The sequence below is a fragment of the Armigeres subalbatus genome, chromosome 3 (genome assembly GCF_024139115.2).
Source record: "Armigeres subalbatus isolate Guangzhou_Male chromosome 3, GZ_Asu_2, whole genome shotgun sequence".
Classification (NCBI taxonomy): domain Eukaryota; kingdom Metazoa; phylum Arthropoda; class Insecta; order Diptera; family Culicidae; genus Armigeres; species Armigeres subalbatus.
The window spans coordinates 303075184-303101080 of record NC_085141.1 but is presented as its reverse complement, the minus strand read 5'-3'; the positions used below and the strand labels follow the sequence as shown (position 1 = coordinate 303101080).

The 25897-nt window shown below is 37.6% G+C and overlaps 1 protein-coding gene across 10 annotated transcripts in view; it reads left to right on the top strand.

Moving 5' to 3' along the window:
* The window catches only part of LOC134225031 (protein argonaute-2), a 151124-nt gene that overhangs the window by 103959 nt on the left and 21268 nt on the right, over window positions 1–25897 (top strand). The window lies entirely within an intron of this gene.

The window sequence follows — 25897 nt, the reverse complement described above, 5'->3', positions numbered from 1 at the left end:
TTTTCTTTTGTTTTACCCTAAGCTTTCATTTGAAGGTTGAGCCCCCAAAATCCCAGACTTTGTCCAATTTTGGGACACCCTAATGCGCCACAGCGTTCAATTGAACGTTTGACGAAGCTAGCTCAGCCTCAACATTAGATGATTCCGATTGGCAAACAGACGCTAACTGTCTCATAAATAAATCGGACGCTTCAGATTTTCTGGTCGACTCTATCCTCAAACAACATTAGGAGGAACATATGCATTAGGGTGGTTCAAAAAATCGATTTTGCTCCACAGTGCTCATCTGATTCTTTACCATGTTCTGAATGCCCTCTGAAAATTTGAGCTCATTTGGATTAAAACTGATTTAGCACAAGCCGTTTCAAGTTTGCATGCAAATTAGTATGGGGAAATTTATTTTTTCATTATACTGTTACCGTGACCTGCCCTAATTCCGCGCATCGCCTAATACCGTGGTTTTCATAAAAAATCAGAACCTGGCTATCATGGACATCACATTATTTGGTGAAATGTTCAAACGTAATATGTTTGAACATTTCACCAAATAATTGAGTTGAACATTTGACTGGAAGAGGTTCAAGAAGTCTTTACCATCCAGGAAAGCAGTTCCTGCTGGGGTCATAAAAGATGAATTGTTAGGACGTATTCCATTCTCCTCAATACACCAAGCAAATCGAGGTTGATTGTAATCGCCACACATGAAAACGACTCATCATCAGACGCATTTACGATGCTCATCCATCAAGTCAGCATTTCGGATTTTGTCCGGAGCAATGTAGATTGCGCAAAAATGGAAACGAGTACCCTCAATGTATGCAGCAACACACACCTGTTCGAGCCTACTTCCATGACACGCAACAATGCGGGAACTGCAATGTGGTTCTGCTACAGCTATCATCAATTCATCACATCACCAAAATATATCCCTATTCAATGCACTCCGATAGACGTTGAAGGAGGTATCAAATACTAGCAGTGAATTGATGCTCCCGTCCAAACCAGTCTCAGAAAGATCACGTCGTAATTACAGTCGATCGATGCAAGGAACATGTCGTCTAACTTAGTCCTCAATCCTCTAACATTTCGGTAATACATCCAGGCAGCAGAGACATCTTTGCGGCTAGTAGGAGCGTATCCCTGTGACGACCTCATTTCGGAGGAAGACTGACATATGCGTTGAAAATCTGCGGGCGGTTGAAGGTTGAGGTAGCGAAAAATTTTAAACGGACGAGTAATTGCCTGCAATTGGAAAGCGGAATCCCCTTCCTCCGATCTCGAACACAGGACCAGGATGACTGTTGGTCGCTAGCAGGCGCGCATCTCGGTTTAATTCCATTTTTGACAGAAAATATACTCGGAGAATTCCAAAAGTACTTGCATGAAATGGCAGGCTGGAAGCTCCTCTCTCCTGGCCCATATATAGGACCGAGACGACTGATGAGCGCTGACGCCATTGGCTCGACTGCAATGAAGGATTATGAGGCTTCCAACATGTAAACAACATTATCGGTTAGTTGTTTGTTTCCGATTCAACATTTTTCAGAAGCCATCGTAGCTACAACATTGTGCCTTATGTTCCTCCAATCCGCAGCGTCGGCAGAGCTTGCTTCTGCCAGGGCCTTTGCAGTACCATCACGGTGTGTTTGTCCGAAGAGGCTTATTTTCAAAAAATCAGTATCTCTAAAACACTCACTACACGAAAGTATAGGTTTTCCTTTTTCACGTAAGTGCATTTTTAAAATGTTCTATCGGGGGTCATTTTTCCATACATTTTAAGGGAGTTAAATCGGCTATCATTTGAGATTTCTATAGAGTTTGCACCAAAAATAGTGAAAAAAAAAAATGTTCTAGATCCCCCGATAGAACATTTTAGTTCACCCATTATATGAAAAAGGTAAGCATATACTTTCACGTGGTGGGTGTTTCAGAGATACTGATTTTTGTAAAATAATGTTTCCCCATAGAGACACCGTGCCATTGCTTGTGCCCCGGTTCCAGGCACTTGAAGCAATCTTCGGGTTGCATTACACTGATCTGACTGGAATGGTTGTACTGGGTCTGGTATTTCAACTCCAGATTGTGTTGCATCCATCTCAGGTTGAATCAATGTCTTCATCGGTTTGATATTCGTCTTCAGATATCTCATCAGGTTCCTGATTTATTTCAGTGTCCGAAAAGACAATTACATACGAAGGTGCTGAGTGAAGTAGATCTGAAAGACTCCTTGGCTGCGTGCTGACTTGATTGGCATGTGAATGAATCAAATTTCGTCTGTCATGCCAGTCATCCAAAATAACATTGCAGTTCACTCGTCAAATTGCTTCGATGAGTACTTCAGGGATCCATTTCCAGTTCGAGGACAGGTCTTGATTAATAACGAATGCTTCTACTTCATGCTTCTTTCGTCGTATAACAGCCACAGTAGCCTTCCTTATGTCCGGTTTGCTATCAGTCCTTGCAAACATGGTTCGAATATGAACAGTCACGGACGAAATGCATGCCGTCATATTGCCAATAAGGTGTCTTCGGGTGCTTGATTTGCCGCTTGCATTGTGTTTTAGTTCAGATAGTTTAGACGTAGCTTATCGGTTTCTATCATTGCATATCATGCTTGAGATTCTTTAGATTTTGAAAACGTTGGCATTCTAAGATGAGCGATTCTAGCTTGCAGTCATCGTTGGCATTTGTTTCAAGCTTTGAGAGTAGTCTCGTCTGGATATCCGGATCCTTCGACGAATGAAGTCCGCAGATGAACACCAAACTATTGAACTGATCCGCGGTTAGTTTATTCAGCTCAAAAGCGTCACAGTGCTTGTTGACTGTACTAGCGTACGTCCAATCTTCGTTAATTGGAAGCATTGGTAGCGTTTGCAGATCCTTGTACTTACGATTCCACCGGTCAAAACCTGTGTTCTTGAATGCCGAAACGCTTCAGGATAATCATCAAACGTGCGTTAAGCCTCGCCATCTGTTGGTTCTGCCGAATGATCTGCTGCATCAGTTCGTCGCCGGATTGGCTGTCTCCGCCAGGTGGTGCTTCGTTGGTTTTTCGAACGGTTTGTTAAGTTTCCGCAACAGTAGGTTGTTGATCCAAGGTTCCCAATCCACCAGGATGGGGCTGCCATCTTAGCTATAGCTTCCGGGGAATAGCATTTCATACTCAGCCGCAGGATGCCAGAACAGATGCTGTTGGAGCCGCACCTCCTTGTTGAACAGACGCTCAATCAGACGGGTTGATTAGTTTAAAGCCCCATCCAACATCAGGACTAGGCTAGTGCGCTTTGAGCGGTACACTGTCGCTTTGAATGAGCATGCTTGCAGCTTTTTATAGTCTTTATAGTCATCGGTGCCCTCACCCTCAGATCGCAGCTTCTCACTGATGTCAGAAAGACGGCAGTGCTCAGGCTATACTACCAGCTAAGTACGCAACCTTTAGCTGGCGGTCAGTTGTCATCAGTCTTCAAGGTGCAGCCCCGCGCAGATGTTTATCCATGCTGCCGCACTCGAATGAACATTCGCTTCGGGCTCGAACGTGCACTCGTAAAAATGAACATGAACACGAGCGCAGGCTGGATGCTCATGTTTTGCACCGCGCTCACAGCGGCGCTCGAACATTGATGTTTTCAGCGCGGCTGTGATCGCGGCTGTGAGCGCCGCTTTGAGCACGGTACAAACCATTAGTTCCAATCCACAGACATTGGTTTGAACTAGGCTTTAACATTTTGGTATGTGATTTCGATGTTCATTTAAAACTCTAGTTTTATAAAATTGAATTTCATTGGTTCTGTGATAAGTAAAAGTAAAAAAAAAATTATGTTCACTTCTGCGATAAACTGAACATTTGTTTATTGATGCACGGTTTGGTTTGTCAAAACTTCAACGTCTTGTGTAGCATAGAAGAAAGCTATTTTAAAGTACTTCGCCTTTTCAGGTGATAGTATATTTCAGTCATATTTTAAATAACCATCATTGTTTGAGGAATTTCTTATAAGGTACACTGGGGGAAGTGGAAAAGGAAAAATCGATAGTACATGTTTGAATTAGTGTAAAACCAGTTTAAATGATTTAAATGCGTTCAATCAAAATGGACTATCAAAAACAGTCAATTTTGCTCCAACTGTGCGGTAATTCATACCATTTTGGTTGCTTGAAATTTATGGAAATAGATTTCAAAATAAGGAGTTGTTTTTCCACTTTCCCTAGTGGAATGGGGTAAGTGGAAAACCCATGTTGCCTTGACCTTCAATAGTGATGAGTAGTTACATATTACTAAAATCAATACGATAATTACTCTGAGTATCTTTTGTGGAATAATTTCATTACCTTAACGGAATAGATCCTCAAGGAATTCTCGTAATAGCTGGTAGGCTGGTTTTGCCTTCTCGGACACTAAGTGTACGTAAAGTCTATATGTTCGCCCCAAAGATGAACATTTTAAAGGAAAAATGGGACTTACAGGGTTATAAACTAATAAACTTAGTTTAACGAATTGAGATGATGTGTGTATGTGCGTATTTGTATGTATGTGTGTTCGCAAAGCACGTACAAAATTATCAGCTATTCTTAAGCACTTGTCCTTAACCGATTTGTTCGCAAAAAATTGCATTCAACGGCAAAACTTGTTAGGAATAAAAATTAATGTGAATTAAACAATATATTTACCTATCAGTGCTATTTTTAACTTTCTTATATATTTTTTTTCACATGGAAAATATGTGAAAGGCATCAGTACCGATAGGTGGATTAATCAGGCATTTTCTCATTTATATGAGTCCAATCACCACAGGAATCACCATGATAACAAATAAGGAAACATATTAAGATTCTTAGCTATCGAAATAAACCCTGGAAGGAAGAAAAAATTGCATAATTAGAACATTATCCACTTCCCGAGCAGTGTTTGATACCTGGGGTAAGTGTAAAATCTTTGAATTATTTGCTTTCTTGGTACAAACCACTACCAATTGAATGGGATTAGTTTAATTGTATTATAATGGTCACCTGTGATATAAATTCACTTGAAAAAGAACAATTGGTGCAAATAAGAATTTATTTTATGAATGCCAATATCAATTTTTTCGCGAAATCTAAAATTACAGTTCAAGCGTTAACCGTGTTAGTGTATGTGTTATACAAATTTCAACATAGTATTAGTGTGAGCATCAAAATATAACATTGCATGATGCTATGATGTGGTAAAAACTGTGAAGTATGTACAATTCCAATTTTTCGAGTCGATTTTTACACTTACCCCCTTTTTCCACTTCCCCCAGTGTACCTTATATTTTCAGTGAGATACTAATTTTGATATCTGGGCAGTTGACGCCTACAGCAGTACAGCAGTTTAAAATCGATCTACCTATTCAATTGTTTCATACTGCTGAGGTATTGTCTTTTTGATGTTGCATGAAAGAGAAGCAGAAAGATGCTATTCAAAAAAAATGGACCGGAAAGCATACGAGGAAATTTTAAAAACTCTTCCCGAAAATTCAAAAATCAATTTATTTTAAAACGGTTAGCACTTCGGAGTTGGACTTTTCTTATTCTGTGTATCAAGTGTGATAAATCAAAATAAAATTACTTTTAGAGTTCCAAATTTAATGTGGTTGCTTTCTTGTGTCATATTTTTAAATATTATCTTTCTCCTTCTTCTTCGACATCGAAAAAGGTGAAAATTTCGATATATAAGTTTGATATAATTTGCTTTTCAAGTCCAACTAACTTGCACTGACACTTCTTAACACAAGTAAAAATAGTATTATTATGAATGTGTATACTGGGGTCGCTTTTTACGTGGATTCATATTGTATAAGTGGAAATCGCAAAAAAAACTGTTTTCGATTAAGTTGTTTTTTATGCGGTTTTCGGGATATACGTATCCTATACGTATACGGGATATTGTCCGTGTGAAAACTGACTTCAGTGTATTGATTCAAACGATTAGGCACACGGTCATATTTTAAAATGCCGCACAAGTTCCCGATATTGGCCAACACTTTTGCAAATAGCAACGATCAGAAGTTTACATAACGATTGATTAAGTATCCGTGTGAAACCGGAATTACTGAAAACTACTGCAAGAATCTTAAATCACGGACTTTTTGTATTAGGCTATCGGACCATTAGGGCAGCACCAACCATTCCCGTCCGCAAAGCTTATTACTTGGGCGCATTAGAACTGAATTACTTGGATTCTAGTACGCAGTTAGCATCTGCAGATTTCTAGTGATGTACAAAAAATTAAGTCATATGGTTGGAAGACGGCCGAGTTATAAACGTTGCGGACGGAAATTGGGGGTACAGTCCAACTGGTTCTCCGCTCTACTATTCAATATGTTCAATATAATCTGTTGAAAGTTTGTGGAAAATAAAATAGGTTGACCCATAGACAACATTATCGAAATATCTTCTTCTCTTCCTCAATGGATTTTTATTCCAACTGCTATTTTCCTTATTAGTTCCCAACTTAGTGTTCCCTATTAGCATTTACATTACACAGTTATTAATTGAAAGCTTGCCTGCCATTGAATGAAGGTGTATTTTTTTATCATTTGCGATAAACACAATGAATAAACTATGCCCAGAGTGTCGAGAATGTTTTCCACCCGAAAACATCTTAGACTGGACCGAAACATGTTGCTTGCTTTTATTTATTTTTTTTTGCCGTTTATTGAACATGTTTACGGTTTTAGTTTTTCTGGAAAGATTGTATGCGTTTCATCTCCCCAATTGAGTCGAATAGTTTTAATAACAGAAATAATAATATCATGTGTATCTTTGCTAACACACTTATTTTTATGTGAAAATGAGTTTGCTTCAAGCTTCGGTTTATTTTCTACAATCTTTAATAAATAAAACGTAACACGCTCTCCACGTACTAAGGCATTTACAACCGAGAGAAGAATCATAAAGAAAAAGAACTCCAATGCTTCCATATAGACCAGTTTTTAGAAAGTAGTTTTCAAATGCTTCTGATAAATCTTCATGAAAAACAAAAATAAAAATTCATGATATGAATAATAAATCTTAAATATTCTGTACAGTGAGATTTAGGTTTGCGCATACTTCTACTCATTTCTATCAAGGTCAGATGCACACATTTGAAAAATATTCAAGCAATAAAATCTTGCATATCGTTTAACATAGAGCAATAAAATATTGTATATTTTACTTATATCGTAAAATAATCAATGCTGCCATGTTTATCTACAAATGCTGAAACTATATCTTGTCATCTACAAACTCTGAATCAAGGCCCCAATAAAGGCATCCTGCTCCGAATCGTTTTTTGCCTTCAACCTCAACTATATATGCCGCATATGAAACGTGCCGCACTGCCGCATAATCGTGATGCTTCACGCTCGGCCCACAACCTACGCTCACAGCCTCAGTTTACAGCAGCCTAAGCACACAGTCTGAGCACACAGCATGCTCCATGAGCACACAGCCTAAACACACAGCCCAAGTTTTGAGCTTGAGCTCGAGCCTGAGCTGAACCGCACCGCGTTCATTTTTCGCACCCATGTTCAATGTTGACGGTGAACACGAGCTTGAAAGAGAGCGCGCGCTCAGGATAAACATGCACTGGCAAAAACTGCACACAAGCTCAGCGCCGCTCATGTTTTCGTGAAGACTGCTTGTCATCGGAAGACCCGTGGAAGCATGAGTATTGGAACTTGTAAGTTAAGACCAGAACTATGTTTGACGCTCCTTCCCAGATGTCGTCTCACCATTTCATGGTTTAGCATTGCTAAAAAATAACAGTTCTTTTCAATCAAAGTTAATTTCCGGGGATTAAGTTTTCACAACAGTTCTTGTTGAGCGCTGAATTTTTAATATCCTCGTCGCCAAATGTTGTACTTTTCACATTAAATAAAACTTGAATATTGTCTATTTTAGTTGTTATTTATTTAAGAGTACAATACAGAAAGAATCATTGATTGTCAAAGCGTTGCTTGCTTTGCCATGGGTTGATTATAGTGTTCGAATCGCTGACTGCTATTGTCGTTTTCGTTTTTGAGGTGTAGCGACACCGTTTAGTGCAGCATTTTGCACGGCAAAAACGAACGTTTTGAGTGCAGTTAGGTTTGTTTGTTATAAATACCTCTTGGATACCATAAAAAGAAAACAATAACAACGGGAGAAACTTAACAACAAACTACACTACACGGCACACTCTGATTTTTCTGGTGCTACACTGCTTGTTTCAGTGCAAGAAAAATGCTACACTGGTGTAGCACGAAAATCAAAAACGAACATTTTCGGTGCAAAAGTGTAGCACGAGTGTAGCTACCAGGGATGCCAGGGGATATTTTCAAATGTCTTCACAGTCGTGTAAAAATGTCTTCAAATGTCTTCAATATCAAAATTACGATTATCAATGAGAAATTTCAAAATCCAACAGGTTTGTAATTTCAAGCATCTCCTTGTTTTTTGTAGCATTAACACTCAAATTGTTAGAATTCAAGAGAATATTCCTTCAAATCTTCACGAATAAGGGCAGTAAATTTCCCTTCGATTTTCCTAATGAATCTTACCGGATTTTCTATGTGGAATTCCTCTGAGTTTCTTTTTTAAGAATTCCGTGAAGGTATTTGGAAGAATTTCTACAAGATTTTCTGAAGAAATTTCTGCCTGATGGATTTTTCGGAAGAATTCTTAAAGAAACTCCTAAAAGGTACGGAGGAATTGCTGTTAGAACATCTAAAGGATTTTCTGAAGGTACTTCCAGAAAAATTTCTAAAGGAACTTCCGGGTGATATGCTATTTCCATTAGCATGGAACTTGCGGAGGAATTGCAGAAGAATTTTCAGGAGGAATTCAGGAGGGATTTTCTGGAGGAATTACTGAAGGATTTTCTAGAGGAATTACTGAAGGATTTTCCTGAGCAATTACTGAAAGGATTTCCAGTGGAGCTCCTGAAGAAACTTCCGGAGGAACTTCTGGATAACTTTTTGGAGGAACTTCCTGAGGTATTGCTGCAGGAATTTCCGAAAGAATTGCGAGAGGAAATAACAGATAAATTTCGGAGTATATTTCAGAGGTACTATTGGAGAATCTTTCGGCAACATACTTGGAGAATCATCAAGAGGAATTCCTGGAGAAGAATTTCCGAACGAATGCCGGCAGGAGTTTTGAGAGGCATTGCAGGAAGAACCGGTGGAGGAAGTCGTGAAAGAAACAATTTGTGGAGGAACGACTGGAGGTATTTCCGACAGAATTCTTCGAGGATCCTACGGAGAAATTTCTGGACGAACTTATGGTTATGGCTCCTAGAAATACTTTTAAACGAATTTCTGGAGAAATTTTCTGAAAAATATCTGAAGGAATTTGCGGACGAATTCCTGGAGGAATTTCAAAAATAATTCCAGAGAGGGATTTACTGGAGAAATTCTTGGAAGGATTCCCAGATAAAAATCTGGAAAAGTGTCCAATGATATTTCTAGAAAATATACCAAAGGAATTCAAGGAAGAATTCAACGAGAAAGTGTAACGAGTGTTCCCTGAACTTTCTACTGAGTCTTTAAAAACACTCTGGCGGATTTGTTTATGAAATTTCTCTGATTTTATTCATCAAATTATTTACCGTGGCAATTGTGAAAAATAGCCATCCAACACCAGAACAATTTCAATTTCTTGTCGACGTTCGTAAGAATTTTCGATCATGGATACTAAATAAAATTTACTGAGAAAATTTAAAACAATTTCCTGTTGAAATTTAGAACTTTCTATGAAAATGTGGTATATGGAAAATCCGAAGAGACATCCCTAGAATTTCAAATATACAAATCCGGAGTACATCCCACGAAAATTTAGACAAATTTCTTGTGGAAATGAAAAAGAATTCGTTGTGGTAGTTCACGTGATCTCCCCGCAAGAACTTAGACAAAATCTTGTGGTAAATGACACGAATCTCCCGTTTAAATTGTGGAGGAATTCCTTTATTTGCCCATACGAAAAGATCAGATGAATTATGAAGAAATAAAAAAAAAATGATTCTAGTCCAACAGTTAAATATAGATTTAATCAAGTCATTGTAGAATTCTGTCTTTTTTGCCGTTCAGATCAAATAAGATCGGTTGGTTCAGAACGTAATGGTTCAGATGCAATGATCGAAGTCCTTTTTAACAGACACGTCGAAAACGCCACCGCTTCCAAGGAAAATTTTAACGAATGCTGCAATCGTAAATTTTTGAATCAGCACACAAAAAGTACGCATAAAAAAGTACGTTTGACGTCTAAAATGTGTTGAAGTTGTCAACCTTATCAATCGTCAAGTCGAGTCAAGTACGAGACACTGAAGACGGCCTTACTGTTGAGGTCGAAATACGTATCTGTCAAGATACAATTAAGTGGTGGAATTCAATGAGATTGTATTAACTCGTCTTATGACAAGCTTATCAACCGGCCAGTGTAAATGTGTTTTGGCGTTCAAGATTTTATGCCCGGGACATTAGCTTATTATGTATAACTTTTGTAATATTTATATACTCTGCATATAGAAGTCGCAGGATTTATAAGTTAGTATTCAAATTATATTTTCTATTCACTGGCTTATTGTTTTTTCTCCTTTATTTAAGTGATTTTTTAATTTTAAAACTAAGTTCATCATTAGCTTATTGATTGTCTTCAAGTACCTTTAAATAAGAAGATAAGTCTTCAAATATTTTGAAAAGTCTTCAAAATGTCTTCATGCAATAAATGTCATCACAGAGATTCAAATGTCTTCAAATTGAAGACATGTCTTCAAATCTGGCATCACTGGTAGCTACACCGCAAAAACGAAAACGACATATGTCAGCTCCAACAAAATCCGTCCTATTAAAGACGTCATTTTCCTGAACTAATAAATAAACTACGACGAGATAGGATACATAATCGAAACACCTGTATCCGAATTGCGCATTTTTGTCAACTCAACAGAACATAAATAACCTGTTTCGGGTCCAACATAAATCTACGCAACAATCAGGTTGCAGGGGCTCGTCCCATTATTCTACGCACACACAGCCTTTTCTACGTATATTAGAAACTGCGTAAGATGCGTGACCTAATTTCTAAATCTCCCTTTCAATATAGGGAAGACGTCTCCATCATCTACATATCTAACGAGTAACGTCTGCGTCGTTCATAGTTTGCGATCCAGTTGTCGTGTCGCCGTCGATTCTATTCGACCAGATTCAGATGAATATTCGCTTCCCCCTCCCAGTCATCTTTCGGGTTCAGCGATTTATTCTAATTGCAACCGAACGCCAGACAGCACACATAGCCTTGAGATTCAGCGAGGCGAATATTTCGTTCCTCTGTTGCTTCGCGAACTGGACTCTGGTACAGATAGACAGCACGCTAGCTATATGTATAGAAAAGTGGATAACCAGACGATGAGGTTGAGAACTAGAAAGAAGACATCGTCGATTCGATGTTTTGCATTTTCGTTGTGTTCTCTCACCCCAATTTTTAGGTCATCGACTCTTCTCCCGAAGCGCGTCGCGTGGCGTTCGAAAAGGTTGTTGGAGTTTTATTTATTTGCTGGGTTTGTTCTTCATGCTATTATTATTTGTTTGCATTTTTATTCTCTATCACGAATTCAATCTTTCTTTTTTCGCATTCAATTAAGGGGGCTATAAATATATTGGGTTCATTATTAAATAAATTATTACTTATTACACCCGATGCATATCCGCTTCAGCGCCGGTAAGCGAAACGCACAAATAAGTTTTAACATTTTTATCGGTAAAAGACAAACAATAAAATATTTGAAATTGCTTTTGCTTTGAAAAAACAAATCAGTTTTCCGAACTTCTGTCATAATTCCTTTTCTGTTATACCTACTGAGTTATAGGGCTTGAGAATTCCTGTTGAAACTTTTATGGGGATTCCTGACAAAACAAAGAAAAAAACATTGTTTGGATACTTCTTGATAATTCAGATAATTCTTCCTGAAACACATTCTAAATATTTGATTGTAAAAGTTAAAAGCAGAATTTTTTGGAAAAGTTTTGAAGAGAAACTCTGAGTAAGAAACTTTTAGAATATCTGATTGAATTTATGAAAGATTACTCCAAGTGAACATGTTTGAATCCTCTGGCCGAATTCCTGTACGCTGAAATCTTTTGTAGTCCGCATTCAATTATTGTACATACATAATCCTCAGTTTTTACTCTTTATTGGACTTCATATTTAAGATACTGGAAAAGAATCTGTATCTAACGCCAGACAACTGTTTTAAAACCATAGTTTTCCACAGCAAACTTTGTCTTTGGCCCCACCTTAAAAGCCTAACGGCTACTTAATGAAAATGTTCTTCTGCATCCTCAGATTGAAGCCTCGCGCAACAAGTTAAGCTTCGGTTGCCAAAAATAACGTTCTCTTTTTCATCTTCGTCACTCGTTTCAGCCGGCTGGCAAGAGTTTAAATTAGAAACATATAAACAACATATGCTATGGGTCGAAATGCTAGCTTGAGGCAAACATATTTGACCTATCTTACCCTACCCAAACACCAACTCCGTAGAACTTATGAGTGCGTCGCCAGTCGGGACCTTTCACTAAGTAAATTCTACATAAACATTTCCTCTCATATAACTAGTTACGATAACCATGGGCGTGGCCGGGAGTAGTGATCCTTATGCTTTTGTTATTTCTGTGTTAGACTGAAATCAAGAATCCCTCCCCTTCTTTATTTCTGATAGCATTCTACTTAGGGATTTCAAAAGACAAACATGATTATCACTAGTGCCAATCTACGAAGTATACCGTAACCAGGGTTGTAAATATTCGGCAGCACTGGATGAAGGTGATGTTTTTTTATATCATTTTTTTATTTTCTTCCTGCTTTGAAATCAACCTCACATTCCCGGAGAGGCAGAAAAGTAAACAACAGAACTCACATCACCCACTGCGCCGCGAAGATGAAATTTACCACAGCAAAATGTACACATTCACCCAGAAAATTGAAAAAATTCACCACGCGTTTAAATGGGCCACTCACAGTCATACGGTAAGGCGCGAACTGAGCAGCATGTCAGAGCGACTTGTGAGTGGCTGAATGCGAAATTGAATTGTCGGTGTTGGAAATGATTTTTCGGCTGCACCCAGTCGCACTCACCACGGCGGCGATGAAGGCGAATGCAGATTATACTGAGATCCATGTTTTTCACTGCATTGACTGTGAAATATTTCTACCCTGACCGTAACAATGCTAACGCTAACGTTCGTCACTAGTTTCAGTTTCATACCTTGCAGGGGTCTCGTTATCTGCATCGCGCTGGTGGGGCGACCACCTTAGGTATAGTTTGACCAAATTTTGGTCCGGAGAAGAGTTGGAAAATTTGAACTCTTGATGGTTAGTTCTTTCCATACAATCAACTCATGTCTATAATGACCAGATATTGTTCCAACGCTTCAATTTCGATAATGTAGTGATAATGTTGTAAGAGAATACTGAAACATTCGTTAAAAATAAATCAAAGATGTCCTCGGGACCTATTTGCGATTTGGGCGTAATTTTGTAAACAAACATTGTTTCATGAATTACGCGTACTTTTTCTCCAAAACAAATATCTTATCTGATGGAGGAAATCTTAATCTGTCGGATAAAAACCGTGGTTTTCTCAGTAAATGTTTGGGTCAGCAAGAATTTGTCTCCCAATGTGTATTTACAAAATCATTGTTTAATCATCATTCGTTATCGCGATCTAAGCGGTATTGGACAGCACTGTATCACAGACTGGACTGACTGTGATAGAATTTATCGACTTGTACTAGTAGGTGTTTCGAAAGTAAAAAGAGATTGATTTATTAAATTGGCCTCAGTAATGGTTACTGAGATGAGAAATGCTCAGTAAAACGAAGCTTACTGTCGAGAACGATTCCAACACAAAACAGATAGGCATCATAGAATAAACTGCAAATTTCAAAGTAGGCTTTTTGTTTTTCAACACGACGAACGGCACTCCCGTATATCAAAGGCGAAAGAAAGAGTCAGCAAAGCATGCGATGCTGCTCTGTCTAATGCGTGTTGCTCAGAAAAGTTTGACTTCCACCGCTAGGTTCGCTAGCGTTCGCAAATCATGGAAGGACCACATTCCACGGCAATGATGCCTATATGTTATGTGATTCCAAGGTCTTTCGTAGGTTACAGAAGATCGACCATTGATCATGTGTGCCAATAAAAATGACATTTTCTAATTTCAAAAAACGACATTGCTCACAAGTTTCATTACCCCAAAATATGACCCCATGCAAAATTTGAGCTCAATCGAACATGATTTAGTGATGCCTAAAATTCATCAAAGTCAAGGCCCAAGGCCCCCCTTGTCAAAAATCGATTTTTTGTTTTTGATGCCAAATGACTTGAAAATGCATGAAACGTCAAGATCTGACGCCATTTAAAAAAAAATTGAAAAAAAATCGATTCTAGATGATGAAAATTATAGATGTAAAAATGAAAAAATATCCCCCTATGCAAAATTTGAGCTAAATCGGACATGATTTAGGGGTGCTCAAAATTAATCAAAACTTTATTATTTTTTTTCTCACAAGGGGGATTTTTTTTTGTTTTTTGATGCCAAAGGACTCAAAATGCATGAAACTATGAGAATTTTTTGAAAAAAAAAAAATTCGACTGTTTTGGGACTTTGAAAAAAATTCTTATGGCGAAAACAATTTTTCATCGAATTTAAAAACCGGACGTTACGTAAACATTTCCAAAGCCCTAAAATATTCCCCCATGCTAAATTTCAGCTCCATCGGACATGATTTAGCCCATTTAGCGTTTGCGTTGCGTTGCGTTGTAACGGAGTATTTCGTAGATTGCATACTGATAGTTATCATGTATCGTTCTTTACCTTTCTTACCCCAATTGCTTATGGATTTCCATTTGGGATTCAATGGAAATCCAATTGAAATCCAAAATGATAAAACATGAAAGCTATCATTGCCGGCCGCCCATCTTCTCCGTTACTAGGAAAGGGAAGGAAATGATGATATGACATTTACTTAACGAGAGGCCAGCGACTCACCGACGCCCTCATAGATGTCAAGGAATTGGATGGTGGGTAGGGTATGTGGTTTAGGAGTATCATTATAAGCAAATGATAGAAAATTTGTGGAAATACGTTGGGAGTGACTTTGCTAAGAAATGTATGTCACTCCATTATCCTTGCCGATGATTTTCCTCGGATGGGGCGAAGGTATTAGCCTTGCCCTGGCTAATAGCCTAGGTTTAAGCGCCTTTGCTCGCTCTCTGAAACGAAAAAAGAGCAAAAAGAAATTAAATTCCTCTTCCCCCCCCGAAGAATACATAAGTTTTTATTTTGGGTTTAAACTAAAAACATTGTTTTTGAAAAAATGTTGATTGTGCCTATACTGCCGTGAATCACATATGGATAGGAAACCCAGCAAAGATGGGACATATATGCGATTAACGGCAGTATATTGACATTTAAAGCACAAACAAAGCATGTTAATTTAATCGTCGATCTTTGAAAAGCTGCCATACAAAATATGCTTCAATGTTATCTGGCGAGTGCTTGGTGCTGATTGAACTTTGACAATTACCTAAAAAGCATCAATTTCCTCGCCTTACTTTATCCCCACAAGTACTCGCAAAAATGATTTACAATACTGATGGCTATATGGGACATGATTTAGCCCATTTAGCACATGCCTAAAATCTTGCCATCAAAATTTTGATTTATTCGTGACTTTGAAAAGTCCCAAAAATGTTCTAAGAGAAAAAATCGATTTTTTAATTTAGTTTCAAATGGCATCAGATCTCGACGTTTACGTTTTTTTGTTACGTAAGTCATTTGGCATCAAAAACAAAAATTCGATTTTCGACTTTTCCTTTGGGTCCCCTCTTGGGAAAATTTTCATGGGTAAAAATTTCAAAACTATGATGAATTTAAGGCATCCCTAAATCATGTCCGATTGAGCTCAAATTTTGCATGGGTCATATTTTGGGGTGATGAAACTTGTGCGCAATGTCTTTTTTTTTAATTCGATGACAAATTTCATACACCAGTTTGAAACATATTCAATAAAAGTTTGTAAAGTAGAGCAGTTTACAAAACACATCAGTCGACTAAAATTTTTCAAAATTTCCACGAAAACTGTTCGGTATTTCAACGGAACTTTTTTGGATTTTGAAGGAATTTCTCTGGATTTCTACGGAAAATTCTTTGTCCATTGGAAATTCGTCGGAACTTTCATGGCAAATTATTTCAAAAAGTAAAGTGTGGTTTGCCCTAAAATCATGTGGTGCAAAGCCATTTGGCTGAATAACACGTCAAGTCGAAGGTCATCTTGTTGAATTGCACTTGGTCGAGATGAATTGGGCGAAACGGTTAGATCGAAAACGGTTTAATCAAAAATTTAATTTGGCCAACGCGGCATACGGCTGGTAATTTGACCGAATAAGCCGTTTTGCACAGGTCGTTTGACCGAACATCAGGCCGAAAATGCCATTCGACAGAAAGGGCCATTTGGCAGAAAATACAATTTGGCCCATGTGTAATATGGTCAAAAAATCATGCCGAAAATCGCATTCGACAGAAAGGGCCATTTGGCAGAAAATACAATTTGGCTCATGTGTAATATTGTCAAAAAAGCCTTCTATTAATAACTGAGGAAATGCTAATAGAATATTAAGTTGCAGGCCAAGTTCCAGTTGGAATGTAGAGCCATTGAAGAAGAAGAACAATATGGTCAAAATGTCAATAGTCAAATGTTTATCCGTTTGGCCAAAAAACATTATCGGTCGAATGGCCTTTTCTGTCAAACGACCATTTCGGCCGAATGATCTTTCCGGCCAAAAGACCATTTCGGCAAATGGCAGTTTCGGCCAAATGATCAGTTCGGCTGGACGACATTTCCGACGGAAGGCCATTTCGTGTACGTGCCGCAGAGATAATTCCGGAATATAAGCCACTTTGGAGTAATTGAGTATCCGAAGTACCCTCATATCCCGGAATCGAGGGGAAAGAAAGAAAGCGTGGACCTCCCGTACCAAACGCTTCGTACGAATCGGTTATTAGGTTGAAAATGGTTTGACGGAAATTGTGCATTGGTCGCTTTCGGTCGCGACATTCGGTCGAACTGGTAATATGCCCGAAAAAGCTGTTTGCCCTAACACGCAGCGATGCCAGATTACTTCAACATCAATTCCGTAGATTCGCTCAAAAATTTTGACTGGCACTATTTCGGCGCTCCTCCACATTCCTAGTATACAGAACAGAACATGACTGATCTCCAACTTTTTCTATGCATTGATAGAAAGTAGATAACAACAAGACTAGTAACCGTCAAAATTTATAGTTACTCTTGTTATATCCTATCTTTTATGAAAAATCCAAAAGAAATAGATAGTGGCTTATACACATACTTCCACACTCGCCGTTATGGCAGTTGATATACTTATTTTGACAGTAACTGTTTCAAGTTGATACTACCGTTTTCATACTTTATTTATTGAACTCTGTTGAAAATTTCAATATAGAATCAGTTTAATATTATGGACTTCTTATTTTTCGATGGCGATGCCATAATGTTGGTCCACCAACAATTTTAACGTATTAGTTCATTCATAATTTGGTGTCAGCAGTAAGAAATATTAAGTCAGAACTAATCCAGTACAGAAGTAAAACAAAACCCTATTTTGACATTGAAACTAAGATTACAAACCAAGAAAAACCCCCAAAAAATCAAGATTACAATCCATCCATTACCAAACTTCAATTTAATTCAGGAGTTCCTCCAGCAATTCCTCGAAAAATCATGAAATAATCATCCTGGTGTTAGTTCATAAATTTTTACATCTTTCTGTAAATACTTTAAACAATTCTATGGTCATCCAAAACATTCTTCAGGCATACATTTATTTTTTTTTAATTCCTTCAGAAACTATTCAATGAATTAATTTTAAAATTCCAACAGGACTTCCTTTGGAAAATCCTTTGAAATGAATTCAGAAACTACTTCGGAACCTTTTAAAGGATTTGCTTTCAAATTTCACTAAATTCTCACAAATTCCTGGAAATTTCTATAGGACAACCTTAGTAAGTTCCGTAAAGAAGTCTTCCGGAAATTTGTTCAGAAATTCTTCTAAGGATTATAAAGGGATTTCTTCCTAAAATTCCTTTAGTAATATTTTCAGAAATATCCCGCATAATGAAAAACGACATGCCATGCAGTCAAAATTACATATGTGTTATAAGATATATTGTCACTATTCACTTCATTGTTAGCATACAATTTTAAGCTTGATTCACCATACCAAGCCTACATCAACACTTACTGTTAATACATAACATGCTGTCGATGTGTAATTATATAGTTCTTGAATTGTACATCTACCAACTGATGTATGGTACATCGAAAATTTTGTTCGAAAAAACGACCAGATTTAAATATTAATTATACTTAACCGCCCATTACTCATATGGTAGTTTGGTCGTTTACCATCTGAGCTACTGTTGAAACAGTATATGAGACTGTCCATTTATAGTTGACTACTATTAGTGAGACCATCGCTACAATACCACTTATTCTCTTCAATTATAACAGATGCGGTCTACGTATGGTCCATGATTATGCGGGATCTTCAGAAATATTTCGGAACCGATTTGCGATTTGGGCGTAACTTATTTTGTAAACTAACATTGGAAGCCAAATTCACGAGAACACCACGATATGCGTCCGACGAATTAAACTTTCCTCTATCAGATAAGGGAAATAGTTTTGGGTGAAAACGCTTGCAGTCTACAAAATAAGTTACGCCCAAATCACAAATCGGTCCCGATTTTTTTTTTATGCTTTTCAGAAATTTTTTCAGTTGATCATTTGGAATTTCCTCTAGAAGTAATTTGGGGGGAGAATACAAATTAATTATTGAAAGATTATGGAACTGGTTATGGAACAACTTCTCGCAAGGGCAGCTGTTGTATAATTGGTAATACGTCCGTGTACTAAATGGAATAGTGTGGGTTCAAGTCCCACCGGCAGCCGAATCTTTTTTCGCAATATCTCTTAAAAACACCCTAAGATGGCAAACTTAACTATGTGTATCAAAATTAAACATCTTTTCCAAAAAAAGAAAAAATCTGACTTCCCTCACAAGTCATCAATAAAAAAAGAGAAACGATGATACCCTGCAATATCACACACCGCAGCTGGACGGACGCTCGGTGGCAAGCGAGTCTCTATTGTCGTTGCAGAAGCAAATCCGCCTCAATACGACAAATAGAAGCACATGTTTGTGATTCAAACGCAACCGACTGTTGTTCAATTCTGATACACATAGTTGGGTAGAGGGAAAAGGGTGTGAAATGTTGCTAAAGCAGATTCGATAGATACGGGGAATTAACTGATATCCCATCGTTATGAGCTGGTTATAGAACAACTTCTCGCAAGGGCAGCTGTTGTATAATTGGTAATACGTCCGTGTACTAAATGGAATAGTGTGGGTTCAAGTCCCACCGGCAGCCGAATCTTTTTTCGCAATATCTCTTAAAAACACCCTAAGATGGCAAACTTAACTATGTGTATCAAAATTAAACATCTTTTCCAAAAAAAGAAAAAATCTGACTTCCCTCACAAGTCATCAATCAAGAAAAATTATTGAAGGATTTTCCGAAGGAGATCTTGAGTAGATTTTCGAAAAGTATTCCTAAAGGAATTTCTGAGAGAATTGCTAAAGGAATTTCCGAAGGAGTTTCTAAAAGAATTCTTCAAGGAACTTCCGGATAAATCCCTGAAGGGTTTTTCAAAGGAATTTACATTGAAATGTCAAATGGGAACTTCCTCCAGGATTTTTTAAAAATTGGCGAAAAATCATTTTTAAGAACAATTTTGGCGTAAACAAACGAATTTGAGGGAAAATATTCAGCATATTGGGTCGCGTGCACCATTGTGTCCCAGTTGAACTCCGCCAGTATACATTTTTAAGCAATGATGTATATGTAATAAAATGTTCAATAAATGTTTGAGTTGTGTTATGAATTGTGCAGTCAAGAATCCAGACGACTGGGTTTGCTTGAGCCTTGAAATAATTACGTTTTAGGGAGCGCACTCAAAATATCTCTCTCTATGTTGAAGAGGGTCCGGTAATTCAATATAATGGTCCTTCGAGCCGGATTATTGGGAAATTATACGGTTCGAAGGACCAAATGTTGGGTAGTTGGCTTACCTCCTTCGCTTTCAATCATTGGGACCTTCCTTTACTAACTTCCAACTGGTTGAGGGTAAATCTCAAATTCCACAAATATTGCACACACGTTAATTCAAACTTAGCTTCATGATTATAACACAAAAGCAAGAGTGATATTCAAGAATTTAAATAGGATGTTCGACTTCACTGAATGAATTAGTTATTTGCAACAAGCTTCATGGATCATACAAAATATTATTATCTCCCCTTGACTTTTCGGAGACTAATAGGACGTAGCTTTCAAAAAATATTTGTAACGGTCTTTCCCTCTAAATAGAAACCCAAATATCAGGAACTTACATATTGTTTACTCAACTTGAACTAAATTTGAAACCAGATCAATTGAAACTAAAAGTGTGCTAGTAAAAAATCCGTAGATTTCCGCCGAAGTTTTCAAATTTCAGAAGTTTTATCTACGGATCCGTAGATCCGTAGAAAGCACCTAATTCCGTAGATCTACGGAAATTTCCTTAGAGCATAGAACCCTTGCACAAATTGTAGATGGAGTTGCAAAGATAAACATATCCACTGTCATTATAAATTTTGCCACAATTTTCAATTGAGTGGACCCGATGTTCTCAACACACCTTGCCACGTTTTTACAAGTGTTTTTATTTTGTAATAGTCCTGTCATCTGCTTAAGAACCGAAACAGTTTTCACACATACAGGAGATTGTTAAAATGGCAGAAACCATTTAGCCGGAAAATGTTCGGATCGTTCAATAATCACGTCGGTTTTAGGGAAGGGCGGGGGGTCCAAGACTTTTGTATACTAGGCATACAAAAAATCGTGACAATGGAGGAAGGTGGGTCTAGAAATCTGAAAAAGGGGGTCCAAAAATATGAAAATATTTGAATCGCCCCTCTCTGCAAAACAATCTTTTCGGCCAAATGGCATGTTCTGCCAAATGATCAATTCTGCCGAACGTCACTTTCGGCCAAATGTCCATTCTGCCATATGGCAGCCAATTGAGCTATTCGGCCAACCGATTTTTTTCAACCGAAGGAACTATTCGAACAAATGAGAGGTCGCGTTTGCTCGTGTTTCATATTGGACGCAGAACGATCGCGCGGTCATCGTAATGTTAGGTTCTACTTAATGCGGTTAATAAATAGATAAATTATTGCTTGTTCATATTATTGTTAATCAAGCTCTGAAGGTCACATCACATATCAGTGTGAATCCAGACCCAATGACACCTACCTATTTCCAAATGCTCTTCCTATGATTTTTGACGCAGAGGTAAGCACGGTTTCACGGACTTTTTTCTTAGCTTTTACGGATAGGTAGCTTTTTAAAATTTCAATTGTCATTTTCCAGAAAAAAAATCTGATGTTCCAACGTGATGCTGTGGGGATCAATCGAGAAATTCTGAGGACTTCTTCATATTTGAAACGATGTGGAAAATATGTCGGTGGCGGCAAAACTGTTGGCTATTCAAAATGTATCTGTGCAACGCGATAGTGCCAAAAAAGATTCTAGTGTTCAATCGCTCTGAGAATTGATTTTATTCGATAGTTTATATGCCTCTGGATTTTTTGCCTTTGTCGTTTCTATTTAGTTGACGAGGATGAAAATGATTTTTGCAGAACTAGGGTAACCGGCGGTAATGTTGGGCCTGGATGTAACATTGGCTCATCACGCAAATTAATCAATATTTCAGCGATAATACGTTGATTTGTACGGAGATATTAACCACTGCTTCTTTAGAAAAGTGTATCAAACATATATCTGCTTCATAACTCTAAATTTATACACTTCTTAAACTATTAAAAGGAATTATCTTGCGTGAAAAATCACTTTGACTCGGTTTTTTAGCAGCCATGTTTCGTTGACTTATGCAGGCTGGCTGTGCTAGAGTTTTTCTTTTGCCCAATAAAAGAGTTTTCTGAATGAACATACCTGCTTTCGCACATCAGATGAATGGATAACAACCACACTATGTCAGCTATCATTTTTATTTCACAATTTCCATTAGTATAGCGACATAATTAACCAAAACTTTTTTGGACAATACTGGGGGCACCCGTAGCCAAATGATGGCATGCGCTTTCGATTTGTAGCACTACGTTAGTATAGGTGAAACTCTAAAATCAAAACATTCTCACCAATAACCCGTACTGGAGAAAATAACCGAAAGCTGCAGATAGAATATCCGATGCTGGCGATTAGGTTGCTGAGAATTTTTGTAAAAACAGGTTAATCCACTCAGCGGTTAAGTTTCATTCGCAAATTACATAACGCTAAAATCAACCCATACCAAGCCTCTAGTAATGCTTCATGTATGGTAGGGTTCTGAATTTTATAAAGTCCTTAACGCTCAGACAAGTACCCTCTCACAACCTAAAACGTCATGTAGTTTGTGAATGGGCCCTCATGATGCTTTTCTCGAATCACGATATAATCGCTTTAAATTGCAGAATATACCAAAAATAATTGCCTACCTTACGGCCCCCAACTACGATTCAAGCATAAGCGATTCAAGCATCAACCTTTCGTGGTTCGATACACCATTTTCTTCATAATTTCGCAAATTAATGATTTAATTAGTGTAGGAATATTTAGTTTTATCATCTTTCGCACGAATCCTACAAGCATTCTCATTTAATAGTGGAAAGATACAATGGATCGTATGTTTCATTAGATAAACTTTCAACGTCATTTCATGTGAATAATTTAAAGTCAAATTACTTGACAAATACCTTCATCATAATTTAGATCTATTATTGATTGCAAAAAGTATTTTGATCTGTAAAATGATACCGAAAAAGTATTCTTTCAACTCGGGAAGTTGAAGCACGTGAGAGTTTTGAGAGGATTCGCAACAGCTGATCGATATAGAGAGGAGTGGAATCAAACGCACGTACCAATCATGAAACTTCAATGCAGGCATAGTTAAAAACAAGCATCCAATAATTGTATTTATGAATAATTGTATAATAATATCAGGTAGTTGGCACAGTTATAACTGTTTATGCACAGTACAAAGCAAGGAATTGCCTAGAATAAGTTTTACAATTGGCTTTCTTCAGTAGTGCGTTATGCATCATCCCCACCTAAAGCATTGTTTACGTTTCGGAAAAAAGTTTCTTTGAGAGTATCGCGAGAGCGAGAGCAACACAGCTGCCATGGTTTCAACTAGCAGTAAATTTCAAAATTATGCGGCAGCCAATAATTAAATTAGGCAATTTGTTTGAAGGCGCAGCATGAGGGCTAGAACATGTAGCCTTTTTGCAATTGGAGTTTTTAATACAGTTTTCATTTTTCTAAACTTTTTCACTTGCATATATGGTAAATATTTGGGAAATAAATGATTCATATAATAGGATTTTCGATAGCATGTCCTTGGTAAGCGTGCTATTGGGGAATCTAAAACGCACTCTCACAATCAGTGTGGTAGTATTTTACATGCAACCAATTAGAATTCACGCTCAAAAAGATAATTTGATTTTCTCTATTTGTTTGCATGCTGTCTTTATTCAACGCAAGCAAAATGACTGATACTATAAACAGCAACCCATCTTTATCTTTCGTATGTTCGAAATCAACAATCACTCGTCCCAAGTGGGCTGAAAAATTATCCACCTGATAGGGACAAGGATGCCGACATTTTGTCCATTTCTATCGAGACTTTCGCTGGTTTAAATGAGATATTGCGAACATTCATCGTCGTGTTTTGCTATTTGGCGTCAAAACCAAATGTAAGCAAGCCGGCTGGTGGAATAATTCTGATTGGAAATGCAATATATGAAGATTTATAACGATAAATGTGCTCAACCGTAGCATAATGAGCCAAGGTTTGAGCCGTTACCCCTGTACGTTTCGGAAATTAATCATGGCCGAAAGACATTGTTGAGATTCTGATAATAGATGGCATGTCTTTTCTAACGATTCCAAAGAAAAGCTACGTGTTTGTCTGTGATATGCGAATACATATGGTATGCATGGTTGGGCTTAATATCATTTTTTGATTAAACATGAAGTGAATTTGAGAGCTGCTCAATTATAGGTCAATTGTCCTTGCGGAATAATGGGGAGGAAATTCTATTCGCAAGGAAAATTGGCAGTTCCATGTACCTTACTTTGCAGGTGTCATTAGCGTTACGTTTGACCTACTTATCAGTTCCACTGCTTAAGCCTAGTACACTGCTCATACGGAAAGGGTTCACGGAAAAAATGATCAAATTACCAAAGTAAAAATTGGTCGGGGTTCAGCCAAAGCGCCAAAAAAATACATTTTTTTTGTACAAATTTTCGTGTAGCAGATCCAATAATTCACACATCGTATTGGATATCCTTCTACCCTATAATTGAGGATATCTAGCAACCAAGGAATGTAATTGTAGCTGAAACATGCAAACAACAACCGACAAAAGAGAATAGCGATAACTCTTTGTCCTCATCTGCAGAGGATAAAGACATTGTTGCGTTCCATTTTATTTGCAACAAACATATAGAGGAAATTGTTGTGAACTTTTCAATCTGCGATAACTTGTATGTTTCAGAAGTAAACCAACAATAATGTCAACAGATGGTTAAGTTTATGTCTAAACTATGATAACTGATACTTATTTAACCAAAAACATCATCGAAAACCGACTACTTCTCAAAATGCACGACAGGCGATCATTGTCCTATTCTGTTGCAGTTTGGGACAAACGCTTGTTGCGAGTTGAGTTTGTCCCAACATCTACAAGAGAGGACAATGTTGTTGTCATTGGCAATGTTGTTATTTTACATTCTCTGCTAGCAACAAATGAACGAATGAATTGAATGAATGGTTTTCATTCTACGAACAAAATATCAAAAACCAGTCAAAAAAAGGCGTTTGGTGCGGTTTCGCTGAACCCCGACCATGTCCAATTTCGAAATATTTTTCCGTATCTAGGGGAACTGTTCCGTTTTCCATCTCACTGAACATATATTCATCTCATCGCAAAACAGAAGAATACAGCACCAATCTTGTCGCTTCTTTTTGTTCACATGGGATCGTACACTAATTACGTAAGCATTTTTCAGGGTTTTTCAACCCTGTAAGATTTTTCCTACAAATTATTTTTTATTTATATGGATCGTAAGAAAATGGCAGACCCCCCTCCCCCCAAAAGTGCTTACGTAATTAGTGTACGACGCCCATGCGTGCTCATTGCTGAAAAAAATCACAAAAAAAAAAACAAATTAAATTGCTTTTCATTGCTTTGTTTTTGATGAGATGGAAATGGGAGCTATGAGATGAAGTCCCGAACCGTTCCTCTATAAGGAAAAGAGACAGCTCCATTTACTTTATCCAGCAAGCGTTATTAGCGTTACGAAATTTTCTCTACTTGTCAGTTCCGTACTGCTCATAAGGAATTTCAGTGCGGAATCATTCCTCGTCCATTCCGTGTACTATCTGTTTGTACAGTACTTTTCAGCAACGCACTAGCCTTTAATAAATTTTAAAAGCGGAATCATTCCTTTTCCTTTCTTTTTGAGCTACAAGGCAAACTTTAAACTAAACCTCATTGCTAAGAATCAACATTTTTAGCTTCTCATAAGATTATTTTTAATGGAAATTAGTGTCTGACATTGTAATTATTTCCTCTACTCAGGGCCGGATTTAAAGGGGTCGTGGCCTAGGGCTCCCATGAAACCTTATGTACCAAAATCAACCTTTTTAATACATTTTAAAGCCCCCGCAAACTG